Below are 17,278 nucleotides of genomic sequence, written 5' to 3' on the forward strand. Positions count from 1 at the left end.
TTTAAATATCTAATCCAATTACATTTGAATCCGCCTGACTGAGATTTACAAGATGACCATAGCTTGCTTCATACCAACAATCTCTTTGGGATCGACCCTTACTCACGTAAGGTTTATTACTTGGACGACCCAGTACACTTGCTGGTTAGTTGAACGGAGTTGTGGAAAGAAAGTGCTGAGTTAATATATGCACATACCAAAGAGCCATTATCGTGGAATCAATTCCATACAATAATAAAGAGTACGAATCACAATTTTGTCCACCAGTAGTTGTAGCATTTATTATTTCTTATCATTTACCATGCTTTCTTTTCATGCCCACCAAGTGTTTGCTAAAATGCTTGGTTGGGTTTTAGCTTAGTTTGCTATACTCTTGGTTGGGAAATTGCGTGGTTTGGGTGAAATTGAGTTGTGGATGTCCATTTCACATTGTGTGAGGGTTGTTAATTAATTTGGTTTCCCTTGACTCTAAGTGACCCCTTAGTGTTGACTTAGGACTTAGGGATTGAGATTAATTATGCCTAGTTGACTTATCCTCGATGTAGGGTTGACTAATTGGGATTAATCCACACACAATTACCATGTTTGTGGTCCACAACTAGGATAGGAATCCATAATTACCCAATTCTTGCCAAGAGACCTTCTTAGCATTTAAATTCCATTTGCATCGCTCTTAATTGCTTTCCTTTAGATTCTTGCATGCCTATTTACTTTCTTGCCTCTTTGTTTAATCTCTTGCCATTTACATTACTTTGCTTCTCTTGCTTTCCCAATCCCCCATGCTCTTTCTCATATCCAATAAATGTACACTTCATTGCAATTCCTAGGGAGAACGACCCGGGATTTAAAACTCCCGGTTATTATGTTTTGATTGTGACTATCTTTTGAATTTACATTTGATTGATGATCAATTGTTGTGTTTGGACTATACTTGCAACGTCAATCCTATTTTTAGTGCGAAAATCCAAATATATGCTTTTGGTCATTGTCAGTGGGATGAAGTTTATGGTTTGTATGTGCGATTTGGGGGCGTGTGTAAGTATTATGCCACTCCCCATTTATGAAAGATTGAACTTGTCACCCCTAAAGAGGTTCGGGGCGAGATTTGTGTTGGCCGATAAGAGCATTGTATCAGTTGTAGGGATTGCGGAAAATGCCCTAGTCAACATCCAAGGATTACTCTTCCCAGTTGATTTTCACATTTTGGAGACCCCTCCCATTGACTCAAACAAGCCATCTTCCATACTCCTTGGAAGGCCTTTCTTGAAGATAGCCCGTTTCAAGCTAGATGCACACTCGAGAGTCTATTCATTTGAGTCCGATGGCAAGTTAATCAAGTTCACTTTGGAGGAGTCCAACAAGCCCGTTCTCGAAGCCTATTCTATCTTTGGCTGCGACATAGTTGAAGAACAAGTGATTGAGGATGGCAAGGAGCAAGAAGAAGAGGATGTTCCTAAGAGTCAAGTTCAAAGGATCACACTCAACCTAAGAATGCCAAGGAGTTGGAGATTTTCCTCCTTGGAGAAGTTCCTAAGTGACCAATGAAGCCATGCAAGTCCAACTTATGACTCTAAACTAAAGTTCTTGGTGGGAGACACCTGGTGCACGAAATTGTGATCATCAATAATGGCGCCAAAAACTTGGTAACACTCTCAAACGTGAATCACACTTAGTTACAACTCCGCACAACTAACCAGCAAGTGCATTGGGTCGTCCAAGTAATACCTTACGTGAGTAAGGGTCGATCCCACGGAGATTGTTGGTATGAAGCAAGCTATGGTCATCTTGTAAATCTCAGTTAGGCAGATAATAAATGGTTATGTATTTTTGAATAATAATAAATAATAAACGTAAAATAAAGATAGAGTTACTCATGTAATTCAATGGTGGAAATTTCAGACAAGTGTATGGAGGTGCTTGTCCCTGTTGGATCTCTGCTTTCCTACTGCTTTTATCCAATCTTTGTTACTCCTTTCTATGGCAAGCTGTATGTAAGGCATCACCGTTGTCAATGGCTACATCCCATCCTCTCAGTGAAAATGGTCCAAATGCTCTGTCACGGCACGACTAATCATCTGTCGGTTCTCGATCATGTTGGAATAGACTTTCCGGATTCTAATGAATGCCGCCATCAATCTAGCTTATACCATGAAGATTCTGATTAAGGAATCCAAGAGATATGCGCCCGGTCTAAGGTAGAACGGAAGTGGTTGTCAGTCACGCGTTCATAGGTGAGAATGATGATGAGTGTCACGGATTATCACATTCATCATGTTGAAGTGCAACGAATATCTTAGAATAAGAACAAGCGGAATTGAATAGAAAATAGTAGTAATTGCATTGAAACTTGAGGTACAGCAGAGCTCCACACCCTTAATCTATGGTGTGTAGAAACTCCACCGTTAAAAATACATAAGTGATGAAGGTCCAGACATGGCCAAATGGCCAGCCCCCATGAAAGACCGAATGGTCAAAAGAACTAGATAGTCCAAGACGTCTAATACACTAGTAAAAAGTTCTATTTATACTAAACTAGCTACTAGGGTTTACAGAAATAAGTAATTGATGCATAAATCCACTTCCGGGGCCCACTTGGTGTATGTTTGGGCTGAGCTTGATCTTTACACGAGCTGAGGCTTATCTTGGAGTTGAACGCCAAGTTGTAACGTGTTTTTGGCGTTCAACTCTGGTTCGTGACGTGTTTATGGCGTTTGACTCCAGAATGCAGGATGGAACTGGCGTTGAGCGCTAGTTTACATCGTCTAATCTCGAATAAAGTATGAACTATTATATATTGCTGGAAAGCTCTGGATGTCGACTTTCCAACGCCGTTGAGAGCACGCCATTTGGAGTTCTGTAGCTCCAGAAAATTTATTTTGAGTGCAGGGAGGTCAGATTCCAACAGCATCAGCAGTCCTTTGTCAGCCTTTTTTCAGAGTTTTGCTCAGGTCCCTCAATTTCAGGCAGAAAATACCTAAATCACAGAAAAAACACACAAACTCATAGTAAAGTCCAGAAATGTGAATTTAACATAAAAACCAATGAAAACATCCCTAAAAGTAGCTAGATCCTACTAAAAACTACCTAAAAACAATGCCAAAAAGCGTATAAATTATCCGCTCATCACAACACCAAACTTAAATTGTTGCTTGTCCCCAAGCAACTGAAAATAAATTAGGATAAAAAGAAGAGAATATATTATAATTCCTCAAATATCAATGAATATTAATTCTAATTAGATGAGCAGGACTTGTAGCTTTTTGCCTCTGAACAGTTTTGGCATCTCACTTTTTCCCTTGATGTTTAGAATGATTGGCATCTCTAGGGACTTAGAATTTCAGATAGTGTTATTGATTCTTGGTGCACGAAATTGCAATAACACTTTTGCAATCCCGCACAACTAACCAGCAAGTGCACTGGGTCGTCCAAGTAATACCTTGCGTGAGCAAGGGTCGATCCCACAGAGATTGTCGGCTTGAAGCAAGCTATGGTTATCTTGTAAATCTTAGTCAGGATATCAGAAATTATCAGGATTGATTGTAAAAAGCAAAAGAACATGAAAAAGGTACTTGTTTTGCAGTAATGGAGAATAGGCTAAGGCTTTGGAGATGCTCCATCTTCCGAATCTCTGCTTTCCTACTGTCTTCTTCATCAAACACGCAAGGCTCCTTCCATGGCAAGCTTGTATGTAGGGTTTCACCATTTTCAGTGGCTACCTCCCATCCTCTCAGTGAAAATACGTCCCTGATGCTCTGTCACAGCATAGGCTAATCATCTGTCGGTTCTCAATCAGGCCGGAATAGAATCCAGTGATTCTTTTGCGTCTGTCACTAACGCCCCGCCTTCAGGAGTTTGAAGCACGTCACAGTCATCCAGTCATTGAATCCTACTCAGAATACCACAGACAAGGTTTAGACCTTCCGGATTCTCTTGAATGCCGCCATCAGTTCTAGCTTATACCACGAAGATTCCGATTAAAGAACCCAAGAGATATCTACTTAATCTAAGATAGAACGGAGGTGGTTGTCAGTCACACGTTCATGGTTGAGAATATGATGAGTGTCACGGATCATCACATTCATCCGGGTTAAGAGCAAGTGATATCTTAGAATGGAAGCAAGCATGATTGAATAAGAAACAGTGGTAATTGCATTAATCCATCAAGACACAGCAGAGCTCCTCACCCCCAACCATGGGGTTTAGAGGCTCATGCTGTGGAAGGTACACAATGAAACATCTAAAATGTTATGAGGTCCTAAGGTACGGATACAATGTCAAAAGATCCTATAAATAGTAAACTAGTATCCTAAGGTTTACAGAAATGAGTAAATGACAGAAAAATCCACTTCCGGGCCCACTTGGTGTGTGCTTGGGCTGAGCAATGAAGTAATTTTGTGTAGAGACCTTTTCTGGAGTTAAATGCCAGCTTTCATGCCAGTTTGGGCGTTTAACTCCAAGTTTTATGCCAGTTCCGGCGTTTAACGCTGGAATTTCTGTAGGTGACTTTGAGCGCCGGTTTGGGCCATCAAATCTTGGGCAAAGTATAGACTATCATATATTGCTGGAAAGCCCAGGATGTCTACTTTCCAATGCCGTTGAGAGAGCGCCAATTGGGCTTCTGTAGCTCCTGAAAATCCACTTCGAGTGCAGGGAGGTCAGAATCCAACAACATCTGCAGTCCTTTTCAGTCTCTGGATCAGATTTTTGCTCAGAACCTTCAATTTCAGTCAGAAAATACCTGAAATCATAGAAAAACACACAAACTCATGGTAAAGTCCAGAAAAGTGAATTTTAATTAAAAACTAATAAAAATATACTAAAAACTAACTAAAAGATACTAAAAACATACTAAAAACAATGCCAAAAAGCGTACAAATTATCCGCTCATCACAACACCAAACTTAAATTGTTGCTTGTCCCCAAGCAACTGAAAATCAAAATAGGATAAAAAGAAGAGAATATACTATAGATTCCAAAATATCAAAGAAACATAGCTCCAATTAGATGAGCGGGACTAGTAGCTTTTTGCCTCCGAACAGTTTTGGCATCTCACTCCATCCTTTGAAGTTCAGAATGATTGGCATCTATGAGAACTCAGAACTCAGATAGTGTTATTGATTCTCCTAGTTAAGTATAATGATTCTTGAACATAGCTAGTGTATGAGTCTTGGCTGTGGCCCAAAGCACTCTGTCTTCCAGTATTACCACCGGATACATACATGCCACAGACACATAATTGGGTGAACCTTTTTAGATTGTGACTCAGCTTTGCTAAAGTCCCCAATTAGAGGTGTCCAGGGTTCTTAAGCACACTCTTATTGCTTTGGATCACCACTTTATTTCTTTCTTTTTCTTTTCTTCTCTCTTTTTTTTCGAAAATTTTTTTTTCTTCTTTTTTTTCCCTTTTTTTTTGTATTCACTGCTTTTTCTTGCTTTAAGAATCAATTTGATGATTTTTCAGATCCCCAATAACATTTCTCTTTCTCCTCATTCTTTCAAGAGCCAACAATTTTAACATTCTCAAAGCAACAAATTCAAAAAGACATATGCACTGTTCAAGCATTCATTCAGAAAACAAAAAATATTGTCACCACATCAAACTAATTCAACTAGTTTCAGAGATAAATTTCGAAACCCTGTACTTCTTGTTCTTTTGTGATTAAAGCATTTTTCTTTTAAGAGAGGTGATGGATTCATAGGACATTCATAGCTTTAAGGCATAAACTTAGATTTTATTAATTATGAATTAAGAACAAGACTCAGAAATTAAATATAAGATGAAACTAAAAATAAAAAAAAAAACGAAATAAAAAAAAACGAAAAAGAATAGGCTCCTAATGATAGAGGTTTTCACAGAGTTAGGACTCAACAACCTTGATTTTGAGAAGTGGATGCTCCCTCAACTTGAGGGGAGAGCTTTTGGCGTTTCATCTCTTGAATTTCATGCCCCTGCTTCTCTTGTTCCTTCAGCAATTTGCAGAGCATGCAGTTTTGATTCTGCTGTTCTTCCTTCAGTTGCTCCATAGTCTCTTGCAACTTGTTAATAGATGCTTCTAGGTTGGCCCAGTAGCCAATTTCAGGGAATTCAGGGAGGAACTCATGCGCCCTCCTTTTGATAGAGTTGTCTTGCACTTGTCCTTCCATTGACTTCTTGGTGATTGGATGCTCAATGGGTATGAACTCATCTACTCCCATCTTCACCCCAGCCTCTTTACAGAGCAAGGAGATCAAGCTTGGGTAAGCCAATTTGGCTTCAGTGGAATTCTTATTTGCAATTGTGTAGATCTCACAAGCAATCACATGATGCACCTCCACTTCTCTTCCAAGCATAATGCAATGAATCATCACTGCTCTCTTGATGGTGACCTCAGAACGATTGCTAGTGGGCAATATGGAACGCCCAATAAAGTCTAGCCAACCTCTTGCAATTGGTTTGAGGTCTCCCCTCTTGAGTTGGTTTGGGACACCCTTAGAATTGGTTATCCACTTAGTTCCAGGGAGGCATATGTCCTCTAGAACTTGATCCAACCCCTTATCTACTCTCACCATCCTCCTATTAAAGGAATCAGGATCATCTTGCAGTTGAGGCAACTTGAAGATTTCTCTTATTTTGTCCAGATGGAAGTACATAACTTTCCCTCTGACCATGGTTCTATAGGTATGGTAAGCAGTTCCAGTCATTCTCTGCTTATCTGTTAGCCACAGATTTGAGTAGAATTCCTGAACCATGTTCCTTCCAACCTTTGTCTCAGGATTGGTTAGAACTTCCCATCCTCTGTTTCGAATTTGCTCTTGGATCCCCGGATATTCATCTTCTTTCAGATCAAATTTCACTTCCGGGATCACTGACCTCAGACCCATTATTTTGTGATAATGGTCTTCATGTTCTTTGGTTAAGAACTTCTCTTGATTCCAAAGATTCTTTGGATTATTCTCTTTCTTGCCTCTTAAATTGGTTTGTTTTCCCTTAGGAGCCATGATATTGATGAATCTTGGCTCAGTGATCACGGAAAAGCACACCAAACTTAGAGGTTTGCTTGTCCTCAAGCAAAACAAAAGAAAGAAGAGAGAGAGAGAAAGAGGAAATTCGAATGGTGTGGGTAAAGGGGGTTCCAAACGTGAATTTATAAGGGGAGGGGGAAGAGATTTCGAAAAAAAATAAGAATTTGAAAGAAAATTTGAGAAGATATGGAGAGAAATTGAGAAAAGGGTGAGTTTTTGAAGAAGATTTGGGACTAATTTGAAATAGATTTGAAGAATGGTTTTGATTTGTGAAGATTTGAAAGTGAATGATGAAGGGTTGAAGTGCATTTATGTAGAAGAGTATGGTTAAAAAGAGGAAGGTTTGAAGAAAATTAAGTTGAAAACAAAAATGTGGTCCCCCCACCTTTCTGGCGTTAAACGCCCAGAATGGCACCCATTCTGGCGTTTAACGCCCATTTGCTACCCTTTGTGGGCGTTTAACGCCCAGCCAGGTGCCCTGGCTGGCGTTAAACGCCAGAAATCCTTTGTCACTGGGCGTTTTTCAGAACGCCCAGGATGCTGCACACCTGGCGTTAAACGCCCAAAATGGTGCCCATTCTGGCGTTTAACGCCCAAAATGGCACCATTCCTGGCGTTAAACGCCCAGAATGGTACCCATTCTGGCGTTTAACGCCCAAAATGCCCCTTACTGGCATTTTTTCGCCAGTAAGCTCATTTTCTCTGCTTTTGGAGCTGAATCCTTCTGTAACTCTGTGAATTCCTTCATTTTTGATACTTGCCTCTGTAAGAACTAATCATATACCTTCCTAATGACTGGGTTGCCTCCCAGCAAGCGCTTCTTTACTGTCTTTAGCTGGACTTCTGCTAAGAATCACTCAAGTCTCAGTCTTGAGCATTCCTGCTCAAAATTGCTGTCAAGATAATGCTTGATTCTTTGTCCATTAACAATGAACTTCTTGTCAGAATCAATATCCTGAAGCTCAACATATCCATAGGGTGATACTCCTGTAATCACATACGGACCCCTCCACCGGGATTTGAGTTTTCCTGGAAACAATTTGAGCCTGGAGTTGAAGAGCAGAACTTTTTGTCCTGGCTCAAAGACTCTGGTTGACAATCTCTTGTCATGCCACTTCTTTGCCTTTTCCTTATAAATTTTTGCATTTTCAAAGGCATTGAGTCTGAACTTCTCTAGTTCATTTAGCTGGAGCAGTCTTTTCTCACCAGCTAACTGAGCATCCATGTTTAGGAATCTGGTTGCCCAGTAGGCTTTATGTTCCAGTTCCACAGGCAAATGACAGGCCTTCCCATACACCAGTTGGTATGGAGAGGTGCCTATAGGAGTCTTGAATGCTGTTCTGTATGCCCACAGAGCATCATCCAAGCTCTTTGCCCAATCCTTTCTTCGGGCTATCACAGTCCGTTCTAGGATTCTTTTTAGCTCTCTGTTAGAGACTTCAGCTTGCCCATTTGTCTGTGGATGATACGGAGTTGCCACTTTATGGCTGATTCCATATCTAACCATAGCAGAGTATAGCTGTTTATTACAGAAATGAGTGCCCCCATCACTGATTAGCACTCTGGGGACGCCAAACCTGCTGAAAATGTTTTTCTGGAGGAATTTCAGCACGGTCTTGGTATCATTATAGGGGCGCCTTTTGGTGACACCCAGGCAGGCGTGCCCTCAGCCTAAGGGCTTCGGGCGCAACTTGCGTTCAAAGACTCGATGGTTCACGGGATTCTGCAATTCACACCAAGTATCGCATTTCGCTACGTTCTTCATCGATGCAAGAGCCGAGATATCTGTTGCTGAGAGTCGTTCTTAACTCTTGTGGTCACTCGTCGCCCCCACCGGATGCCGTCTCCGGAGCCGGCGGGGAGAGCAGAAACATTTGGCTTCCTTGGCGCTTTCCGCGCCGGGGTTTTGTTCTTGTTTGAGACGGGGCACCGGCCGCGCACGGCCGGCCCTTCCCCGCCTCGGGTGTTTGTGGACTCGTTCGCACGTCAATCCTGGTTTGTGCGGCATCGACAATGATCCTTCCGCAGGTTCACCTACGGAAACCTTGTTACGACTTCTCCTTCCTCTAAATGATAAGGTTCAGTGGACTTCTCAAAACGTCGCCGGCAGCGAACCGCCCACGTCGCCGCGATCCGAACACTTCACCGGACCATTCAATCGGTAGGAGCGACGGGCGGTGTGTACAAAGGGCAGGGACGTAGTCAACGCGAGCTGATGACTCGCGCTTACTAGGAATTCCTCGTTGAAGACCAACAATTGCAATGATCTATCCCCATCACGATGAAATTTCAAAGATTACCCGGGCCTGTCGGCTGATGACAAGTCATCATATACCCATTTTTCAAGCTAATTTCACTTGTTTTGTTAAGCATTTATGCACTTTCTTGCATCCTAAGTAAGTGATTTGGAGTGAAAATACATAACTTCTTTAAATCAAACAACCACCATGAAATTGATGTTAAATCATGAGGTTTAAGCTAATTTTAATTGTATTTTAATTAATTTATAAGCCTCTTGAATTTAGTGATACTTTGAGTGGTTGTTTTGGTTTATTGTAGGTGAAGAAAAGAAAAAAAGGAAAAGCGTGGCCTAAGGAAGTGTGGCCCAAGGAGAAGAAAGTGTGGTCAAAGAGAGAAGAAGTGTGGCGCACAACATGAGGAAGGGCAAACATTGCCCTCCACAAGGGCACACTGCCCTCTAGGAGGGCAACATAAGGGAACAAGGCATAAAAGGCAACTCTACCCTGCCCACTACAAGGGCAGAGCACAAATCTGTGCCTTGGAATCAAGAAGAAGAAAATGTTGCCCTGCCCTCCACAAGGGCAGTATCGGGCTCACAAGGGGAGAAAATCAAAGGAAAATGTCTCCAAATGCTTGCCACAAGAGTTGAACACGGGACCATGAGGAAGCAAGGAACTAAGTTCCATTACCGTGCCAAGAAAGCCAAAGAAATTGAATAAGCGTGCGTTTCTGCTAGGATTCAAACGCGGGACTTCATTTTGGAAACACTGCCCTGCCCTCCGCGAGGGCAGGGCAGCATTTTGTGTGGCATGATTCTGGCGCACCAAGAAACGAGTCTGGCGCACCAAGGAATGAATCTGGCAGCACCAGCAGCGCACCACAGCACCCATCTGGCGCACCAATTTTTCCTGCCCTGCCCTCTGCGAGGGCAGGGCAGCGTTCTGCGCACCAAGACCGCACCAAAGCCGCACCATGCACGCACCAAGCACCATTTTCTGCCCTGCCCTCCGCAAGGGCAGGGCAGCCTCCTGGAAGCAACTTTTCATGGGCTGAAAATTGGATTAAAAATCCAATTTAATTCATTTCTTCACCAAATCAAAAGCCCATCCAAATCCCAAGATCCAAGAATAGAAGGTGTATAAATAGGAGATAGTTTGATGTATTTAGGATCTTTTCTTTTTGGGAGCTTTGGACCTTTACTGTCACTTTTGACATTTACCTTTTACTTGATTTTTGAATTTCATACTTCCTTGGAAGCTTTGAATTCTGCAACTTCTCTTGGTGACTCCACTGAGATTTCAGAGAATTGGGGAGGAGAATTGATCTCTCTTCCTCCTCGTTCTTGCCTGAGCACTTTTAATTTTCTTGTTTTGAGTTTTGGGTGTGAAGACTTGAGGAAATTCTGTCTCAACCTCCATTCAAAATCTCTTTAATTCCTTTCTGCACAATTAAATTGAATTTCAATTTCCTTTACTGCTTCTTCTTCAATTTCTTGTCAATTGCTTTGTGAGCCTGGATCTGGGAAGGCAATTGAGATCTAGGCTTTGCTACCTAGTCTCTGGAGACCTGAGATCCCAATTTACTTTTGGTTCTTCTGTGAACCTCTTCTGCATTTTATTTCCTTACTGTCTGAATCATAATTGTTTCTAGTTCAATTCCTGCTCTATTAATTGCTAATATTCACATTCTCTTGCTTAAATTCTGAAATTCCTGTCCTCAAATCCCTTTTACATTCAAGCAATTTATATTCCTTGCAATTTAATTTACTGCACTTTACATTTCTTGCACTTTAAGTTTCAGTCATTTACTTTCTTGTTCTTTAAGATTCTGCAAGTTTACTTTCCTGCTCTTAAATTTACTACAATTTTCCCTTCCCCCCTTTACATTCCAAGCAATTTAGCTTCTGTTAAAACACAAATCACTCAACCAATACTTGATTCTCTTGACTAAACCAACCACTAAACTAAAATTGCTCAATCCTTCAATCCCCGTGGGATCGACCTCACTCATGTGAGTTATTATTACCTGATGCGACCCGGTACACTTGCCGGTGAGTTTTGTGTCGGATCGTTTTCCGCACATCAAGTTTTTGGCACCGCTGCCGGGGATTGAAATAAATTGACAATGATTAAGTGAAGTGGAGGTCTAGATTAAGCACTTTTTCTTTTCTGTTTCTCTAACACACTAACTGTTTGAATTTTTGCTTAAACTAACTAAAACCTTATTCTAGCAATAGATTGAAGTTTTATTGATTTTCTGGATCTGTGTGTTTATTGTTGTGTTTTTGTATGTCAGGAACAGGAAGATCTTCCCCTGTCCTCTCTGAAATTGACCAAAGAACTCTTCGAAGAATAAGAAGAGCTGAAAGAGGAAAGAACGTTATTGGAGAGGAAGAATCTGAGGAGGAATTTCAAGAAATGGAAGGAGATCCATCAAATCCCAATCAACCAGAAGGAGGAGCCAATAATAATCAACATCAAAGAAGAGTACTGGCTTCCTATACATTTGCAAATGCTAGACACTGTGGGAGTAGCATTCTTCCCCCCAATGTTAATGCAAACAACTTTGAATTAAAGCCACAACTCATCACTTTGGTTCAAAACAACTGTTCTTTTGGAGGAGGACCATTGGAGGACCCAAATCAACACTTATCCACCTTCTTGAGGATTTGTGACACTGTTAAAACCAACGGTGTGCCTCCTGACAGTTACAAGTTGTTGCTCTTCCCATTTTCTTTCAGAGACAAAGCCACTCAATGGCTAGAAACGTTCCCAAAGGAAAGCATCAACACTTGGGATGATTTGGTGAGCAAGTTTCTTGCCAAATTTTACCCCCCTCAAAGAATCATAAGATTGAAGACTGAGGTGCAGACATTCACTCAAATGGAGGCTGAAAATTTATATGAAGCATGGGAAAGATATAAAGCTCTATTGAGAAAGTGTCCACCAGAGATGTTTACTGAATGGGGTAAGTTGCAAAACTTCTATGAAGGACTTACTCTAAAGGCTCAAGAAGCACTTGATCACTCAGCTGGAGGCTCATTACAACTCATGAAAACCACAGAGGAAGCTCAAAACCTCATTGATATGGTGGCCAACAACCAATATTTCTTTGCTCATCAAAGACAATGCCAACCATCACAGAGAAGAGGAGTAATGGAGTTAGAAGGAGTAGATTCAATTCTAGCTCAGAACAAGATGATGCAGCAGCAGATTCAACAACAGTTTGAGCAAATGGCCAAAAGAATTGATGGCTTGCAAGTAGCAGCAGTGAGCACCACAAGCCAACCGCCGACCACATGGGTGCAAAGTGAAGAAACTCAAGAGGAGCAACAGCAAGAGCAAGTCCAATACATGCACAACCAAAATCCTGGAACAAATGAAGTTTATGGTGATACTTACAATCCATCTTGGAAGAACCATCCCAACCTCAGATGGGGAGACAACCACAATCAAAGCCAACAACCATGGCAAAGAAACTCAAGTCAGAACAATTGGTAAAACACAAACCACAACCCCCAGCCGAACACTAACCAAAATACATACAGAAAACCACAAAATAACTACCCCAATTCTAACCATCACCTACCCAATAACCACCCAACGAACCAAAGCACTTACCATCATCCATCAACATCCCAAAGCCAACCAATCTCACAAGACTCACAGAGGATCACTAATCTAGAGCTGCTCATGGAGAAAATGATGAAGAATCAAGAATTGACAACAAAGAACCAAGAAGCTTCCATGAAGAACCTAGAGAGGCAGATTGGTCAACTCTCCAAACAAATTTCTGTTGAAAAACCATCAAGCTCACTACCAAGTGATACCATTCCTAACCCAAAAGAAGAATGCAAGGTCGTGCAACTAAGAAGTGGAAAGATGTTAGTGGATGGTAACCAAGGAGCAACCAAGAAACTTACGGAGAATGACAATGAGCCAATAAAGAATGATGAATCCATCAACAAGGACATGACAACCAAGAATGTCCCAGGAGAACTCACAGAAGAAAAAAACCAACCACAAAATCTGAAGAAGGGAAAGCAGATCATGGAAGAGCCAATTCCAAGACAACTTCAAGGGGAGAAGAGCTTAACACCCCCAATACCTTATCCACAAAGATTCCACAAAGAAACAAAGGATCAGCACTTCCACAAATTTCTTGAGATTTTCAAGAAGCTAGAAATCAACATACCTTTGGCTGAGGCATTAAAGCAAATGCCTCTGTATGCCAAGTTCTTAAAGGAGCTCATCAACAAGAAGAGAAGTTGGAATGAGAAGGAGACTGTAATGCTTAGTGAAGAATGCAGTGCACTCATCAAAAAGGGACTCCCTCCCAAGCTTGAAGATCCTGGAGGTTTCTTCCTACCCTGCACTATTGGAAACCTATTCATCAACAAGGGGATGTGTGACCTAGGAGCAAGCATAAATCTAATCCCATCTTCTTTAGTGAAAAAGCTTGGCATAGAGGAGATGAAACCAATACAAATATCCTTGGAGTTGGTAGATCAATCAGTAGTACATCCTAAAGGGCTGATTGAGAACCTTTTAGTTAAGGTTGATAAGTTCATCTATCCGGCAGATTTTATAATCTTGGATTCTTCAGAAAATGGAAATGACTCCATAATACTTGGTCGACCATTTTTGGCCACTGCTAGAGCCATTGTGGATATAGAACAGGGAGAGCTAACCCTCAGGATGCATGAGGAAAGCATCACCTTGAAAGTCTTTCCAGAATTACAAAGGAATGAAGAACCAAGCAAGACAAGTGGTGATTTCCTTCCAAAGCAAGCGACCGACAAAACAATAGAACAAGAGAGTGAGATTGTACAAGGAGAAAAAGGAATTCAAAAAGAAGCTGGAATGATAAACAAAAAGGAAGGTATCACAACTCAAGTCACTGTCAAAGGAAGCATATCAACAAGGAAGAAAAGGAAGAAAAACAAGAAAAAGGCCTACAAAGGGTGGAAGAATAAGAAAATCCCAACAGAAGGATTTGCCAAAGGTGACAAGGTGCAACTAGTGTATCAACAGCTGGGAACAAAAGATTATTACACTGTTAACCAAGTACTCTCTCTTGAGCACATTGAAATTGAGCATCAAGGCACACAGAGAAAGCTTACAGTGAGAGGTGACAAGTTGAGACATCACCAACATCAACCACCCTAAAGGGAGTCCAATGTCAAGCTAGTGACAATAAAAGAGCGCTTCATGGGAGGCAACCCATGATTTAAAATTTCTGTCTTCTCTTTAATAAGCTATGATTTCCTGAGTATGATTTTGAACTTTCATATTTGATAAATGCATATTTCATTTTAGAGCATAAGTCAGACTTCTAAGTTTGGTGTCCCTTAAGGCACACTTAATTTCTGCTTTTCAAAAAGAAAGGGAGCTATTCTTAGAACATATGCGTAATTCTTTTGATGGAGCATATGACCATCACTAAGTTTGGTGTCTGCATGTATAACAAAGTTCAAAAGATCACTTCCCAATCATGGAATCAAAACCATACAGAAAGGGATCATGCATCAAATAATTTCTTTAAAAATACATCAATTGTGAAGAATGGTTTGCATTGCTAAGCCGCCCCCTCAATAAAAGATAAGTTTGGTGTTCACCAACTTTTAGCATCTTTAATTAAGGGACATAATTGACCAAAAAATTTTTTTTTAATAAATAATAATAAACAAAACAAAACAATTCTCTTCCTTTAATACAAATCAATTGCCAACGACTATATTGATGATCTAAGGCTAGTTGTTTTGGTTCATGCAGGAGAAAAAGATTGAGACAAAAGCAAGGAGGGGCCACGGCTAGGATCAGCTATGAGAGGATGGTCACATGTGCCTAGAAGAACGCGCTCATGGGGAACAGAATTTGCATGCATGCAACATTGAACACCTAAATGCATGCAGCCAATGGGAGAAGGATCCTCGTCAAAGCCTCAACAATACATGCAGGCCGTCCATTTCATGCATTCCTTGGATGAACAACTCAATCTTAACCATTCATGAGCACCAACAAGTCCCTTTCTCACTCATTATGGTTTTGTTGGAAAGCTTGAAGAATCCACCTATAAATAGTCGTTGGCACCAACATGGTATACACACTCATTCAAGCCACTTTCATATGAAAGCCATAATCTCTTCCACTTCCAAAACCAACATAATTCCCTTATCTCACACAACAAAACCGAACCAAAACTCATCCCAAACACAACACATACTTCTTCTATTCTCACTTTTCTTTCTTCTTACCTCAAATCCAATGGCCTCCTCAAGTTCAAAAAGAAGGCCGGGAAAGGAACCTATGGTAGCCGAACCCCCATCATTTGATGCAACCAAATTTAGATCCCAATTCCATGAAGGGAGATATCATAGGTTCATGGAGACAAAGAATGTCATTTATAAGAAAGGCCTTGAGTTGAGAGACGGGGAATACCCCATCATGAGGCAAATCACTAAAGAAAGAAGGTGGGAACTTTTATGTGCTCCTCTTGTTGACATCAGTGCAGTCATGATCAGGGAGTTCTATGCAAATGCTGTAAAAGAAAACAAAGATAGTGCTCCTTAAACAAGTTATGTCAGAGGAGTTGAAGTAAGTTTTAGCCCAGCTGCCATCACAAGGGCCCTCAAGTTGAGAACCATAACCTATGCAGAGCCCAGTTATGAAACCAGATTGCAAATAGAAAACAATCCTGATGAGATCTTGCAGGGGTTATGTGTGGAGAATTCAGATTGGGAAAGAGATTCAAAGGGAGTTCCAAGTCACTTGAGGAGGATAAATCTCACTCCTGTGGCTAAGGGATGGTATGAAATAGTGAGGAGATCTATCCTTCCTACTAGAAACGCCTCTTGGGTCACAATCAAACGAGCACTCTTGACATACTGCATCTTGCATGGAGGTGAGATCAACCTTGCACAACTCATAGCCGACAGTATTCAAGAAATGGCCAATAGCACAAGCAAATCAAAGGGTCTTGGACATCCAAGTACCATCCTCAGACTATGTGACAAAGCTGGAGTAATCTTTGAAGATAAGGACACAGAAAAAGTGAAAAAGGGAAAAGGGATCACTAAAAAGAGTATGGAAGGAATAAATGAGGAAGATGATCCAGAGGGGGTGGCAGCTCCCAGACAAAGGAGAACTCAAAGAGAGGAAGGACGAAATCAAGCTCATGATGCCATAGACATGAGCCAGCTACACAGAGCAATAGAAGAGCTATCCCAACAACTCATGCAAACTCAACAAGGGCAAAATCAGGGGTGCCAAGAGCAATATCTAGAGCCCCATCCAGAGTTTAGGGAGCAATATCTGAAAGACAAAGAGGAGAGAGAAGCTTGGCAGCGTCAAATGGAGGAGAAGCAAGAGAGATGGCAACAGCAAATGATGACTCAGCAGCAAGAATTTCAAGCACAGATTCTTGAAGGACAAAAAGAGCAATACAAAGAATTCAAGGAATCATATGATAAGCTGTATTTTAGTCAAGCTAAAGCAGGGGAATACAGTCACAACCTGTATCAATGGAAGAATATTCATCACACCATGGGAGAAGTGAGATATGCACAAAGAATGGAGAATGATGAAAACATGCAAGCAAGGTTGGAGTACTTGACCCATAATTTGCCAACACTCAATCCTCAGATCAAGCCATTTGAGCAATGCCCCGAATTTGAAGCCAAGCAACAAGCAAGGTCTCGTCACTATACGGAGGCAACCATTAAAAGATTGGAAGATGTTGGGCTCTCAGGACTCTTAGATTCTGTCTGGGGAAGAAGATGTCCTGGTGAAGAGATCCGAGATTATTCCAAGATAGGGAAGAGAAAGAAGAAAAAGGGAGAATCAAGCAGCAGCCACGACCAATAGAAGGTGGCAAAGTTCTTTCATTCCCCTTCTTTAACTCTTCTAATAAGGAGAAGCATGTCTGAAACATGATATGCCTCCACTGTTTATTTCCTTTTTATTTCTTTTTCTTGTACTTTCTGTTGTTCAATAAGTAGCTAGAGAAATGGTTTGCATAATGCTTGTCATTCATC

The 17,278-nt window shown here is 41.1% G+C and overlaps 1 non-coding gene across 1 annotated transcript; it reads right to left on the reverse strand.

Annotated features, from left to right (window-relative positions):
- Positions 1–8,646: 8,646 nt before the first annotated feature.
- Positions 8,647–8,802, reverse strand: LOC130955099 (5.8S ribosomal RNA). The gene has a single exon (XR_009076595.1). It is a non-coding gene; the product is annotated as a 5.8S ribosomal RNA (ribosomal RNA).
- Between the last annotated feature and the right edge of the window lie 8,476 nt (positions 8,803–17,278).

This window comes from Arachis stenosperma, chromosome 1 (genome assembly GCF_014773155.1).
Source record: "Arachis stenosperma cultivar V10309 chromosome 1, arast.V10309.gnm1.PFL2, whole genome shotgun sequence".
Taxonomy (NCBI): Eukaryota; Viridiplantae; Streptophyta; class Magnoliopsida; order Fabales; family Fabaceae; genus Arachis; species Arachis stenosperma.